Genomic DNA, 13,371 nt, shown 5'->3' with positions numbered 1-13,371 from the left:
ATAAACCCATAAACAAGAAGCAGCTGCACCCTCCTATGGGTGAGGCAGGAAAACTGGAACCTCTCCTTTTCCTGAGGACCACCAGGTTACAGCTTTACTGTTCAGTCTCATGAAAGTAACTTTATCAATCCTATCTTTAGTAGTTAGTAATATTTAATAGAAATTAACAAGATTATTCTTAATAATTATTTCTAATTAACTTTGTATCCCCAAAAGTTTCTTAAAATAATTATTTTTCAATTTCTTGCTTGACTTTTTATTTTAAGCTCCAAATGAAGCTTATCTCCACACTTGATACTTTTACATTACAAATTGCTTTACTTTTGCTTGACAATTGTAACACACCCCCACACCTCTGGTTACTTCTTAGATCCAGGATCAAGCATCAAAAAGACTGATTATTTACCCTCAAGGGGATTATATTCAAGTAGTCCCATTCTTGTGTATATTATGGCTTCCTCAATGTGTTACTTTTTATTACATCTTCTGTTGCAATTTAGAAATTGAGAATTAGGAAATGAAATTATCTGAATACACTATATTTTGCTATATGTCTGCTTGTTAGGAAGTACCCCAAAAGTAGTGTGTCCACCCATAAACACACACACACCAAACTGTCCATACGTAAAAATGAAAACCCCAATTTCGAGGGGATGCATCTGGTATATATACTTGAATTCTGAAATGAAGCATGTGTTTTCAACTATGTCAATTCCAGATTTCCTGCTTTACTAGAAGTTGCATGAAAATGTAAATTTCAGAGTCCCCTGAAACCACTCTACAAATAAATGCCAGCTATCCATATTGGTTACAAAAAGGAGGAGGGGAAGTAACAATAATTTAGGTTTTCATTCCCAGCATTAGCTTCATAGTTATCATTAAGTTTGGCTCTCTTCCTCCAAAGTCCAATTAGGATAAACCCCACCCTCTTGAAAGACCTGGAACCAATCACAATTATTTGAGGCATGCATGTTAATGATTCTCAGATGGAGAATGAGTCCCAAGGCTTTGGCTTTCAGAGAATGGTGCCAAGTATAGACCTAGAAATGGGCAATGGGTATGAGAGGGAACATTTCTCTTGGGAGTTCTGTGCCTGCTCTTTGGTATATGTTCTCTCAATTAATTATGAGATTCAGTCCAACATACTGGTGTGTTCAGGGATAGTGTATTAAAGAAGCACATTAGAATTCCTGATTTTGCATTGGAAATCTTCTTAGATGACTTTTGTTTGATATACTCCAGACACCTTGAGCAATACGTGGCATATAAAATATTCAATAACAAACCTTAGAAATCTGAGTGTAAAGATGAGGCTACCGGAAGGGGAGAAGGAGGAGGGAAAATAGAATGGGAGGGGGCAAAATAGATTGTGAAGGAGGACTGTGGAAGCTTTGTTGGTGAGTGTAGTGTGATAGTGTATAGATACAGGTTTCATGGACTCCACCCCCACCCCAGATATTGGAACTGCAAATCCCATCAATACCAATGAGAAGCACACTGGGACCTGAGGGTGGAGCTGAATAGCCAGGTTGGGATAAAACTGGACATGTGGGCTCTGGGGGTCTCTTGGTCTGTGGCTGATAGCTTGTCTCTTGGCTCTTTGCTGGCTTTCAACATGCTATTGGGGTTCCAAGTCAGTGGCTCTGGTAGGACTCATTAATTATCTTATCTCTCTCTTTCCCAGAGTGATTCATTTTCCTTTCCCTTGCAAATAAATCCATTATTGACCTTTTGTTTGTGTGTCCACAGTCGAATCTTAAGTGCACAGGTGAGGACTCACAGTCAGCCTACCCAATTGGGTTGCCCTATAACAACAGCATATGCCTAAATGGTCTGATCTTTAACCTCTCAATTATTGGTTATAGCATTGTAAACCAATGTCACCTCAAAGAAAATGAATAAATATAAAAAATAACAAAAAAGAATTACTGAGGTAAGGAATAAAAGAAGGCTTATTTGAAAAATCAGAAAATAAGAATAATTGTTTCAAGTACTTCTGTACTGAATGTAGCCTGAGTTAATGAACACACTCATAAAACAAGAGAAAATTATCATAGGTTAAAGTTCAAAGAAAGGTTTCATGAGGAAAGTGTGATTTGCAATGGATATCGATTAGTTGGCAGGATTGATATGGCAAAAAAGAAGTGGGAAGCCTTTGAGTGTGAGTGATTTTTATGGAGCACACTGCTATTATACTCATTAAACTTGGTAAATTTCATAAAAATTTGATGGAACTCAACTAATATCACGCCAGAAATTCAGCAAAAGCCTTCAAGAATGTTCACCTTGTTTTCATTGAAATACTTTTCATTTCCACGACTTTGTGCTGATAAACCCATTCAATTAAATATTCATTGGACACCTACAATATAGGAGACCTTGTGCTAAAAGTCATGGCTTCAAATAAAACCCTGTCCCTGTTAAGTGTCTGGAAGCCTCATAAGGGTGACTGACAAGTGAGCAGAACATTCCACAGTGTTCTAAGCACCAACATTTCCTCTTCTCACTGAGGTCAAAGAGCTCTCATTTCCTTTAAAAGATCAATTTCTATGTGAGCTGATGTGTACCTTATTTCATTAAAAAGAGAATGTTTAAGCAGTCAATAACATTTTATTTTTTCTCTTTTTTTGGATTTCAGCAAATACTGTGCTATTAAAACAATGGACTAGGCCCTCCCTGGTGGTGCAGCGGGTTAAAGCACAGCACTAAGAAGTTAAAGCCACTTCCGCATGAGTTCGATCCCCGCCTGCCCCAGAGATGACCACATGGCGGGGAAGACCTCTCCTGACCCGCCCGCTGCTCCCCTCAGCGGTGTACTTCGTCAATCTGCCTGTTCTGCCCTCCACTCCGTCTCTGGTGAATCCTCTCACCCTCCGCATCTCTGGCTTGTACCCCAGTTCTGTAGAAATAAATAAATAAATCTTAAATAAATATATATATATATAATAAAATTTAAAAAAACAAACAAAAAACAATGGACTACATAGTCAACCCACAAGAAGTGGGTGAATATTATCCAACTGTGGACAGCTTTCCTTTTAATAGACGATCATCTTCCACTATGCACTCAAGAGGCCTTGGAATCTCTTATCATTCAGTTCAAATATCTCTGATTGGGCAAGGTTTTACAGTATGATTATCTTGAAAGAATCTAACTTTTCAAGAGCATTGAAGCATCAAATTGCTGCTTTTCCACATTCTCAAACTTTCTCAAAGTATAAATGAAACAGACTCAAAGGTCTGTTTCTTCTTTGTTTGCATTTATTGTGAATTGGAGGAAAGGAATGCAAAACTACTGGCACATAGCCAGCCTTCAACTTAAGTTAGACATTACGAAGTAACGATAGTGTCATTTGGATCTTAATTCTCCACTGCATTAGAAGTACAGTGTGAGGAGGGGTCATGGACTGTCTCTGCTCCAAGCCAGTGGAAGGGCTGGATAACTACAGTACAGCTGCCGGTTATTGTCATGTGTTGAACAGTGACTGTCTCCAACTCTTTACATACAATATCTCCTTTAATTCCTCACCAACTATTTAAGGTAAGAATTATTACCCTTATCATACTCTGAGATCATAGTTAAGTTCCCAAGAAGTTGCCTAGCAGTCAGTTAACCTGCCAAAGACCTGAGAATAGAGAATTCCCCCATGATTCTAAACCCTCCATAATAGTGCTTCCTGTACCAGTGAGAGACTGGGAATAGCCCTGTCCATATCTAAAGGCTTTCTGCATAAATGGGGAAGTATAATTCATGCTTTTAATATTCTTTTCCTACATAACTTGAGCTGCCTTTCTGAAGGTTTTCATTTAGTTGAAGAAGAAAGCAGGCTCTAAGATTGGAGTAAGAGGCTGGCATCGCCAAGTGCTTGGGCTATAAGCAGGAATCTACTAGATGGAATTTTAGGAAACACTTTTGTTTTCCTCATGAAAGCCTCTGCTTCATTCTTTCCACCATGTTGTTTGTCCCTCTTTCTGTCTCGAATGCATATGTGACACCTGGAGGAAGAACAACTGTCTGTGTCTCTGAGCACCAACTCCCTTTGTAAAGCTGACAGAGCAAGTTCAAAGGAACTTGAGCAGATGCATCAGCCTGGAATTGCTTATTTCCAAAAGTAAAAAAGTCAACCCTAGTTTTGTTAGTCAATTCTTACAATGCTTATGTTCTGTGCATTTTCAAATTATAGAACCCTTGATACTATTCTTACCTTCACACTTTTATTATTGATTCAGCCCTCAGCAAGAGTCAAAATAGCTTCTATCACAATAAATCTTAATGAGAGCTTACTCATGAGAACATGCAGCTGAGAATCTCTTAACTCTCCTGTCTAAGAATCTTCACTGCCACATAGGCAACACTTTGGACAAATAAGCAGAATTCTATTTTATTCAATATCTCTCACATTTAGAAGGGAATTAGACATTATTGCATATAGTCTACCTCAAGGCCTCTTGTGAAAATGAGTTAAAATATGTATGGTTACACTGGAAGAATGGAACTATTTGCATATAAAATACAATCATTAGTAATGCATTAATAGTTTGCTCTGATTACTGCATGCTATTTTAAATTTGTTAAAGGTTCTTCAAGTATATTATGAAAACTTTTAATGAATTATGAGTAAAACTTGCCCAGAACATGACACTGCTTTTTATGAATATGAATGCAATCAGTGAGTTTCTGTAGACTCCAGAGTTAAGTAGAATTAGGCCCCAAAAAGTGCAATTCTAGACAAGAATGGGAAAAGAGAGAGAAAGGTATAAGCAGCCTGAGAAGTTTTTTTTAGAGGAAGAAACCTTTCTCAAATAGAAGAATCAATGAAGTAACCTTTAAAAACAGATCTCATTGAGGTGAAAAGGTATCACCCTATGAATAATGTTATCATAAGTGGTACCAACTACTGGATGATTATTTTAGTAGAATATTTTAAAGCCATTGAGCATCTTTTGCAAAAGGAAATTTGTAAAAGGAAGTGAGTATGAAAACAATAAAGATATAACCTGCCAGTGAATTTAACAAGCAGTTTCATTAGCCAGCTATCATTCATCTGAATTTCAGGACTGACATATTTTGCACATTGATGTTCAATAAATATTCATTTTCTTCTCCAATTAAAAAATAGTACTCTTGATCCAAATCAGTGGGTAATTATAAAATGACTTTCAATAGCATTTTAAAAAAAGTTAGAATGAAGAAATGCTCTAAATATTTTCTCACAGATTCTTCTTAAAGAAAAATCAGAATTAGACACTCAGAATTAGTTATTTAATTATAACTTTGACTAAGAAAAGCAAATGTGTTTAAAAAGAAAAACCTACACTCTTGACTTTAAAATATGAGCTGCACCTTTGAAATTTTGTTTTAAAATGACCACTGGATTTGCTGCAAGTGCGATCACAGGCATGTCATTTTGTCAGAAAAGTCATCAATAAAAGGCGATGACAAATGGCCATGTTCAGAGTATGGAGACATCTAGTGTGAGGGCCACAGGGGTCGGTGTGAAGCTCTTGTCTTCTCTAACATCTGGATTATTGATGGTTAGCATTAATGATGGGAAAGACAGAGCACACAGCATGTTAATAAAATTTGCAGATGTTACAAATTTGGAAGCTGTTGCACACACCAGGAGACCAAGAATTAATACAAATGGATCTAATGAGATTACAAATACAGGGAGAAAAGACGAAAATTAGATTCCATTTAGAAAAGTGCAACTAATCAATCTGGGGGGAGGTAATCAGAAACATGTTCACTCAGCAGGTCTGAAGACCAACCTGGGAAGTAATCAATTTAGACAAAAATGCAAAGCACAATAATAAGACTGCTGAGATCAGAGAAGGGGTATTGCTCCAAGATCACTCAGCAGCCCCATACCCAGTCTTGCTTAACTGGAACCGCCCACGGAGTGAGTGGCTCTGAAAGCAGGAGCTGTTAATTTGAAAGTTAAGAAGAGCAGTACCCTGGTGCAATGGCAGCACCAACCACCACTTCCAAGTGCAGGGTTGCACAGCCAGGTGTATTGCTGCAGCGTTAAAAGCATGAGAAATAAAGATGTTATGGTCATAGCTTGTTTAGCCGAGGTCCACTCAGCTTCAAGCTCCAATGCAGCTAATCTTCTGATAGCTCAGGAACTGAGGACTTGAGGAAGTGGGGGGAGGATTGCAAATGACATTAGATCATTTTCAAAAGTATAAATACAACTCGGGGGGAAGCAGACCAGCATAAGTTTAAATCTACTTAGATGCCAGCTTCATTAGTTAGGTGCTATGTAATTTTGAGGAAATGATTTATTTGGCTTGAAGTAATTTTTCTGTTTTAATCTAATTTAGATTTCCCCGGTGGCTTAGAGGTTAAGTCTGAGCACTCTCACCACTATGGCCTGAATTTAATCCTGGCCAGGGAGCTGACCCACACAGCACAGCAGACCTCTCCTGTCTCACCTGCTACACCCTTAGCAGTGTACATTCAGTAGATCTGCCTGTTTTGCTCCCCACTCTGTCTGGTGAATATCTGTCCACACCCCACACTCATATCTCGGCCTACAACCCAGTCCTTCCATGGATAGATAGATAGATAGATAGATAGATAGATAGATAGATAGATAGATAGATAGATAGATAGATAGATAGATAAAATATATTTAAGTTAATGAATCTACATTTTCTCATTTGTAAAATAGATATATGATCACCTGTTTTCAGAATTGTAGAAGATAAGGATAGTACCAAAGTGATAAGAGAGGTCACTACACATTTCACTAGGAATTGGGTTGACTATTAGACTGTAAATCTATAAAGCTTGTTCAAGTAAAAGGCAAATTGGACACATTTAATCAGTTACTCTAAGTTAAAATTTTACATTTTAGAATCCATGTGCATATAAACTGAGACTAGTAATCATCATAGACTACATGCTATCACCAGGCAACACAATGTGCAGTAATAATACTGTAGGTAAATTCAAAAACCAAATCACCCAAGTTAGCATGTTCTTGGAGAGGAAGAGGAAAACAAAATAGCTTAATACTGAATATTGTGAAAATCAAGACCAGTTGGATGAGCAGAAACAGTAATGATAGTCAGTCTTCGAAGGTTCAAACATGGTGTTGAGAAGATAAACTGGAAAAAGAAGATGAGGTCTTTGACAATCATCTGTCAACACCAAATAGTGCCAAAGTTCCTCTGGGGTAATTCAGTAGAAAAGGCAAAAAAATAACAAGAATTTGGTAAATGAAAATAAAATGTGGATTGATAGATAGACAGACAGACAGACAGATGTAGATAGCAGAGGCCAGCTGTAAAGGCAAGGAGGAAGCCCAACTGGAGCTCAGGCCAGGAACAGCTTCCAAGGAAGCAGCAAGTCGACACAGGTGATGCACTAGAAAGGTGAGTAAGTCCAGGCTCAGGTGAATCAAGTAGCTATAAATATAAGTAACAATGAAAGACCCAAATTGAGGAACTACCTGGCCAAATCCCCAAGTCATGAGACATTAGATGTTTTGTCTCTGTTTTTTCCTTTTTCTACTTAGGTGCTCACCACAAAAGTCTAAACCAAGTATGCTTTCATTAGTACCACACCATGCATTCCCAACTGACCACTCTGTACCCATACAGAATATTCCTGTGAAACACCCTTCCTGATCCATTTGCCAAACTGCAACTAGAGTGATCTTTTCAAAAAGCAAATAAGGGCCCTCCCTGATGGTGCAAGGAGTTAAAGCACAGCACTATGAACTCTTCACAGTCACTGCAGCACAAGTTCCATCACTGACCAGGGAGGTGAACTTGTGGCCACAGCAGACCTCTTCTGTCTCATCCACTGCTCCCCTCAGCAGTGTATTTCAATCAGTAAACCCATTCTGCTCCCCACTCTGTCTCTGGTGAATCCTCTCACCCCCTGCATCTCTGGCCTGTTCCCCAGTTCTTGTATGCATAAATAAATAAATCTTTTTTAAAAAAAGGCAAATATGCTCATACTGTTAAACAGTATGTTAGGCATCTGTTAAATACCATTCAGTAGTGCTTCACTGAGCTCAGAATGAAGGTTAGGGTAGTGAGCGTAGGGCCAGGTTTCCTCACAATAGGCAACACTCCCAACCTTCTTCCTGTTCCATCCTGTTTGTCTTGACCAGAGCTGTTACCATCCTCAATCTTTCTTTTATTTTTCTTTTCAACTAGAATGACTCTTTCAAATCTAAGCTCAATCAACACTTCCTCAGAAAAACCTTTCCTAAGTGAGTCACTGCTCCCTTTTAAAGGCTGTAGCATTTGCCACAATTGAAATTGTAAGTCTTGTGGGATTCTGTGAGTAGAGTATATTCCACCCCTTCAGGTTTATTAGGGCAGATTTTTTTATACTGGCCAAAACATCTGTAATAAATGTCATTATTGAAACATTCAGACCAATATTCTGGCTTTTTACCAGTTTTCTTGGTGGGGATGTCTTCTCTCCTCAGTGAGACCTTATATTGAAAGTCTGCAGTGAAGAGAGCATTCTACTCAAAGACGCCCCCAGCCTAATCCATGGAAGGTGCAAATATGTGAGGCTTCATGGTAAGGGTGAATTAAGGTTTCAGATAGAATTACGATTGCTAATTAGCAGGCCTTAAGATATGGAGAAAATCCTGGATTATCCAAGTGGCCTAATGTAACCACAATCCTTATACATGGAGAAAATTTGGAGAGTCAGAGGGAGAAGGAAATGTGGCTAAAAATCAGTGATAGGATCTGAGAAGTATCTGACTCAACGTCTCTGGCTTTAAATCTGGAGAAGCCAAGAAATGCAGGTAGCATTTCTTGAACATGGATATAGCACAGATGTGGCCTCTCCTAGAGTCTCCAGAAAGAACACAGATCTGAGATATCTTGATTTTAGCTAATAAGACCTGAGTCCGACTTTTAAACCACAGAACTGAAGGTAATGAATTAGTTATTGTTGTAAACCTTTAAGTGTGTAGTAATTTGTTAAAGCAGTCATAAAAAGTGACCAATAGTCTTTACTGCAATCTTGTATATAACCTTGGTATAAGTAGATTTGTGATCATTCACACTGTCTTATGAGAATAATTATTTTGAGATTGTTAAGAAGGCTGGACATGTTCTCTGTCAACTCATCTTGTTCCCATATTACCCCCTTGCAGTCAGCTGTCCCCTTTTTTATCTTTCATACTTGATCTGATATTAAAATGCCCAACCCTCTTGGACAAACAGTGACCCTATATAAGTCTCTGCCTGGACTTCCTCGTATGATCAGTTTATCTGTTCTCATTGTTCATGTGACTACATCTTTGTGATGAATTAGACTTGGTAAAATACTTAGACTGCAACCTACTTCTGTCATCTAGTATGACTGTCCAACACACAGAAACATCCACATATTCAAGAAACTCAAGGATACTCTGCACACCAAAAATTTAATACTTCCTGTAATATACTAGACAAAATATACTTGCTCCAGGTTCAAGCGTAATCTGATCCAATCCACTCAGTCAAATAGTTAGAATTAGCATCTGCTGGGTGTGTGTAATGTGACAGTCACTGTGACCCATCTCATTTCAGGTGAATTCACCACAATAGTGTAAGCTAAAGTTTGTTTGTTTTTATATTGTGGTAGCACTGATTTACACATTGTTTAAAGATTTTCATTATCTCCACTTTACAGAAAAGCAATTGAGAGATAAGATATTTAAGTAGCTTGTGTTAGTGACTTAAACAAAAAAGCCACCTCTTTATTGTTTACTTAAACTTTCCAATTTTCAAATGATTCACATAGTTTCTTTTTTTAAAACTTTTATTGCTCTCCATGCAAGCAATTTCTTCTAATGACACCTTAAAACAGATTTACTCATTTCATTTTAATAAGGGCTCTTAAATGCAGAATTTGGGTAGTCAAATGCAAAATGAAGTCCATAATAAACTAAAGACTACAACGATTATCACAATGGTAAAGCTTTAAGCGTTTTATATTTTCATATTTATTCCTCTCACTTTTAACTAGTATATTTACTTTTTATTTAAACACTGAAATGTGTCAATATAAATCCTTGCTATGTGCAATGAACTGGCAGGAGTAATTTAACTTTAAAACATTATAAAAATTGTAAGGAAAAGAACTATTTTTACATTTTTAGAAACTTTGATGGACTGTTTTACTGAGTGACAGTCAATGGGAGCAGACAAGCAATGCAACGTGATTAGACAACTACCAACATACGGAGCTGTTGGATTTCTCAACCCCATGGGCAACAGAAATGGCAGAGCAGATTTTTGGGAACTTTTACACATTAGTACATAAACAGTCTGTCAAGAAATCACACTTTTCAGATGTCTACCTCCTACAGTCTTCAAGACATTACAAACTATCACAAATGTGATTTGCAAAGGAAGAAGTTTCCTAGCCTCAATAGAAAGTGATTGTCATTACTAACAAAGTCCAGGAATATTAAGTGAAAAACAGTAAGTCCTTAAAAAGAAATTTGATCAGTAAATGGATTGTACACCATTAAAGTTAATAAATAAATAAATAAATAATTAACTCCATCATGCTTTTTGTCTGGAGATTTAATATGTTGCCAGCAAGAGCAGATTTAGCTATGCTGGGTAGGAAACCAGATTTGAAAAAGGACATGCTAAAAAAAAAATACACTGTAATGCAACCCTGAAAGTATATAAAAGCAAAAAGCAAAAAGCAAAAAAAAAAAAAAAAGCTCTTGGCGACAGTTTGTAAAATGGGATGAATCAAAAGCCAATTAAGAGATCAAAATATATGGAGCCAATATCATAAAAGTGGGTGCGACAATATAGGCAGCTTGGAAGCTAATTAGAATGGAGAGGTGATAATTGTATGCACTGGGGGAAGGCAAACTGTAGAGTGTTGAATAGAAATGAGGCAGAGATTGAGAAGGAAAAGATCTCAAACACTTCTACAGTGTGGTAGTAAATAGTCAAAAACAAAAATGTAAGAAATGAACCCCTTGGTGAGGTGATGAAAACCTCCTTACAAACTCTTAGGTTCATCATTTAGTACATGCTAAAGACCATGCTTCCTTGAAAAAGAAATGTGGGTTTATTTTTTCCCCTATTTGAAAGAGAATGCTTTCCTGTCATCCTGCATTCTCCTCTTTTTCTTTTAGAGTAGGCTTGAGGGAAGCTGAAGATTGTAGATTAGAGACCAACTTCCACTTCATTTTTTAAATTGTTTCCCTGGGTAGTGAATCTTTTTGTTTGTTTGTTTATCCAGTCTTCATGGTTCTGGGGTTTTGTTTTTTAAAACATGTTTGTCTCAACCTATTTTATTGTTATTCAGATTTTCTGTATGTTATTAGCCTTTTCCATGATTCCTACAAATTCTTGTCCCATGTCTTTTCCTGATGATAACTGTTTGGTTAGAATACTTCAGATGGAAAATGAAGCAGAAATAATGTCTTCTTTTTAATAGTTACTGAAGTGACAACTCCTAGTTGACAACTCTGATGAAGCACCTTGAAGTTTGGTAAATGCCAAATTTTAATATTCTCTTACTCTAACAAGCAAAGAAGTTTGGAACACTCAGTTTCCCTTGGCCTTTGTCAAAGCACCAATGTGTTCACATAAACACAGGTCAATCTCTTCCAAACTACTTCCACAAGTTCTATCTCTTTATGAAGTGATTGTAAAGATGTTGCTTCAAGGCAACAATTAAATTGTTTTTGTTTGGTTGCTTTTTTGGCTCTTGCCTCTTAAAATTGGGTTTTTTTATGGACATCTGAAAGTATTATTCAAAGGAAAATTATTAAAGCCACATTTTATAATTTTTAAAGTAATGAAGTGTTAAAATCTACCAAAAAACTGTATACAAAGGAAAGAAAACACAGAATAGCACATATATAATGAACTGACTGATTCTAGTAAGTAAAATAATTTTACATATCTAACATGTAAAATTTGAAAAAGATTCAGAAATTTACTTAAAGATTAGTGTGAATGAGATAAAACACAAAGCAGTGTAATTTATTTTCTCTAAATAATTACTTTAGAGGATAGACAACTACTAATCGTGCTAGAAAACTTTATATCTATCCTTTTAAAATAAGTATCCATCCCCTCTAGAAAATATGCATCATAATTGCTATCATACAAAAATATTTTTTAAATGTGAACACAAATGCAAAACAAACTAAAATCAAAACCACATTGCCCACTCCCACTTCCAATGAAGATGGAGAAATAGAAAATAGGCATATCCTTCCACCTGAAACAACTTGAACAAAAATACTATAAATATGAAATAACTATCTTCAAACTATTGAACATAAAACAATAAAGGAGAATAATCCATGAGAGAAAGGAAAACATGGAGTTGAATTCTATAATTGTCCCAGGAAAAATATGTTAATGCTTTCTGAGGATTTCCAGACTATCACACAATGAATGAGAGCCCACATCGACACAGGTTGGCACTCATTTTGAGTTGAGGAGCTAGAGCTGGATGTTCAGGGAAACCAAGTAGGCTAATGCTCATGGAATGGAGCAATAGAGAATAGAAATCTACACTCAAAGTGAGTCCTAGGGATCTGTAGATGTTCCTCTTGGATATACTGCAGAATATTAATCAGAGCATTCACATTAGGAAGGCACCTGCCGCAAGATAAAGGACCACCTGAAAGAACTGGAAGAAATAACACGTAGAGCTTTGGGAGTAGTGTCTGCACTCAACAAACAGAGTGGAAAATTCACAATGTATTGAGTTAAGTACTCAAAAAGGCCTTACTCCATAGTGGGGAAATAATTAACCCATCCCAATACATCTTAAAATACCTGAAAAGTCAATTTGATCCTTTCATACTTAACTATAGTTTACAACAAAACTCAGCATTATTTATAAGAATATATAATATCCAGTAACCCCCAAAATAAAATTTACCATGTCCGGCCTCCAATCAAAGATTATCAGACACAAAATGAAACAAGATAATATCAACTACAATGAGGTCACAAATCAATCAAAACTGATCTAGAGCATTAGCTATGATATTATGGCAATTGGCAGAAGAGAACCTTACTAGTCTATTATGTAAGTCATAGGGACAATAAAATAGAACAAAGATTGAATATTTTAAGTAGAGATGTGGGAAATATTTTAAAGTTTCCAAACTGATCTTTTACCAATGAAAATTATTAACAACTAAAATAAAGTATACTGGGTGAGATTTAAGTAGACTAGACATTGCAGAAGAAAAAAATTAGAAAATTTGAAAACAGCAGTATTAAACACAGAGAGGAAAAATTTCAAAAACAAATTAAGAAAATCAGTATGAGTGAGTTATGGGATAGGAACACGTAATCAAGAGTCCCTGATTTTGGAAAAGGAGGATTTTCATAAATTATATATATATA

The sequence above is a fragment of the Condylura cristata genome, unplaced genomic scaffold (genome assembly GCF_000260355.1).
Source record: "Condylura cristata isolate star-nosed mole 26May11 unplaced genomic scaffold, ConCri1.0 scaffold00009, whole genome shotgun sequence".
Lineage (NCBI taxonomy): Eukaryota > Metazoa > Chordata > Mammalia > Eulipotyphla > Talpidae > Condylura > Condylura cristata.
This window is presented reverse-complemented; position numbering follows the sequence as displayed.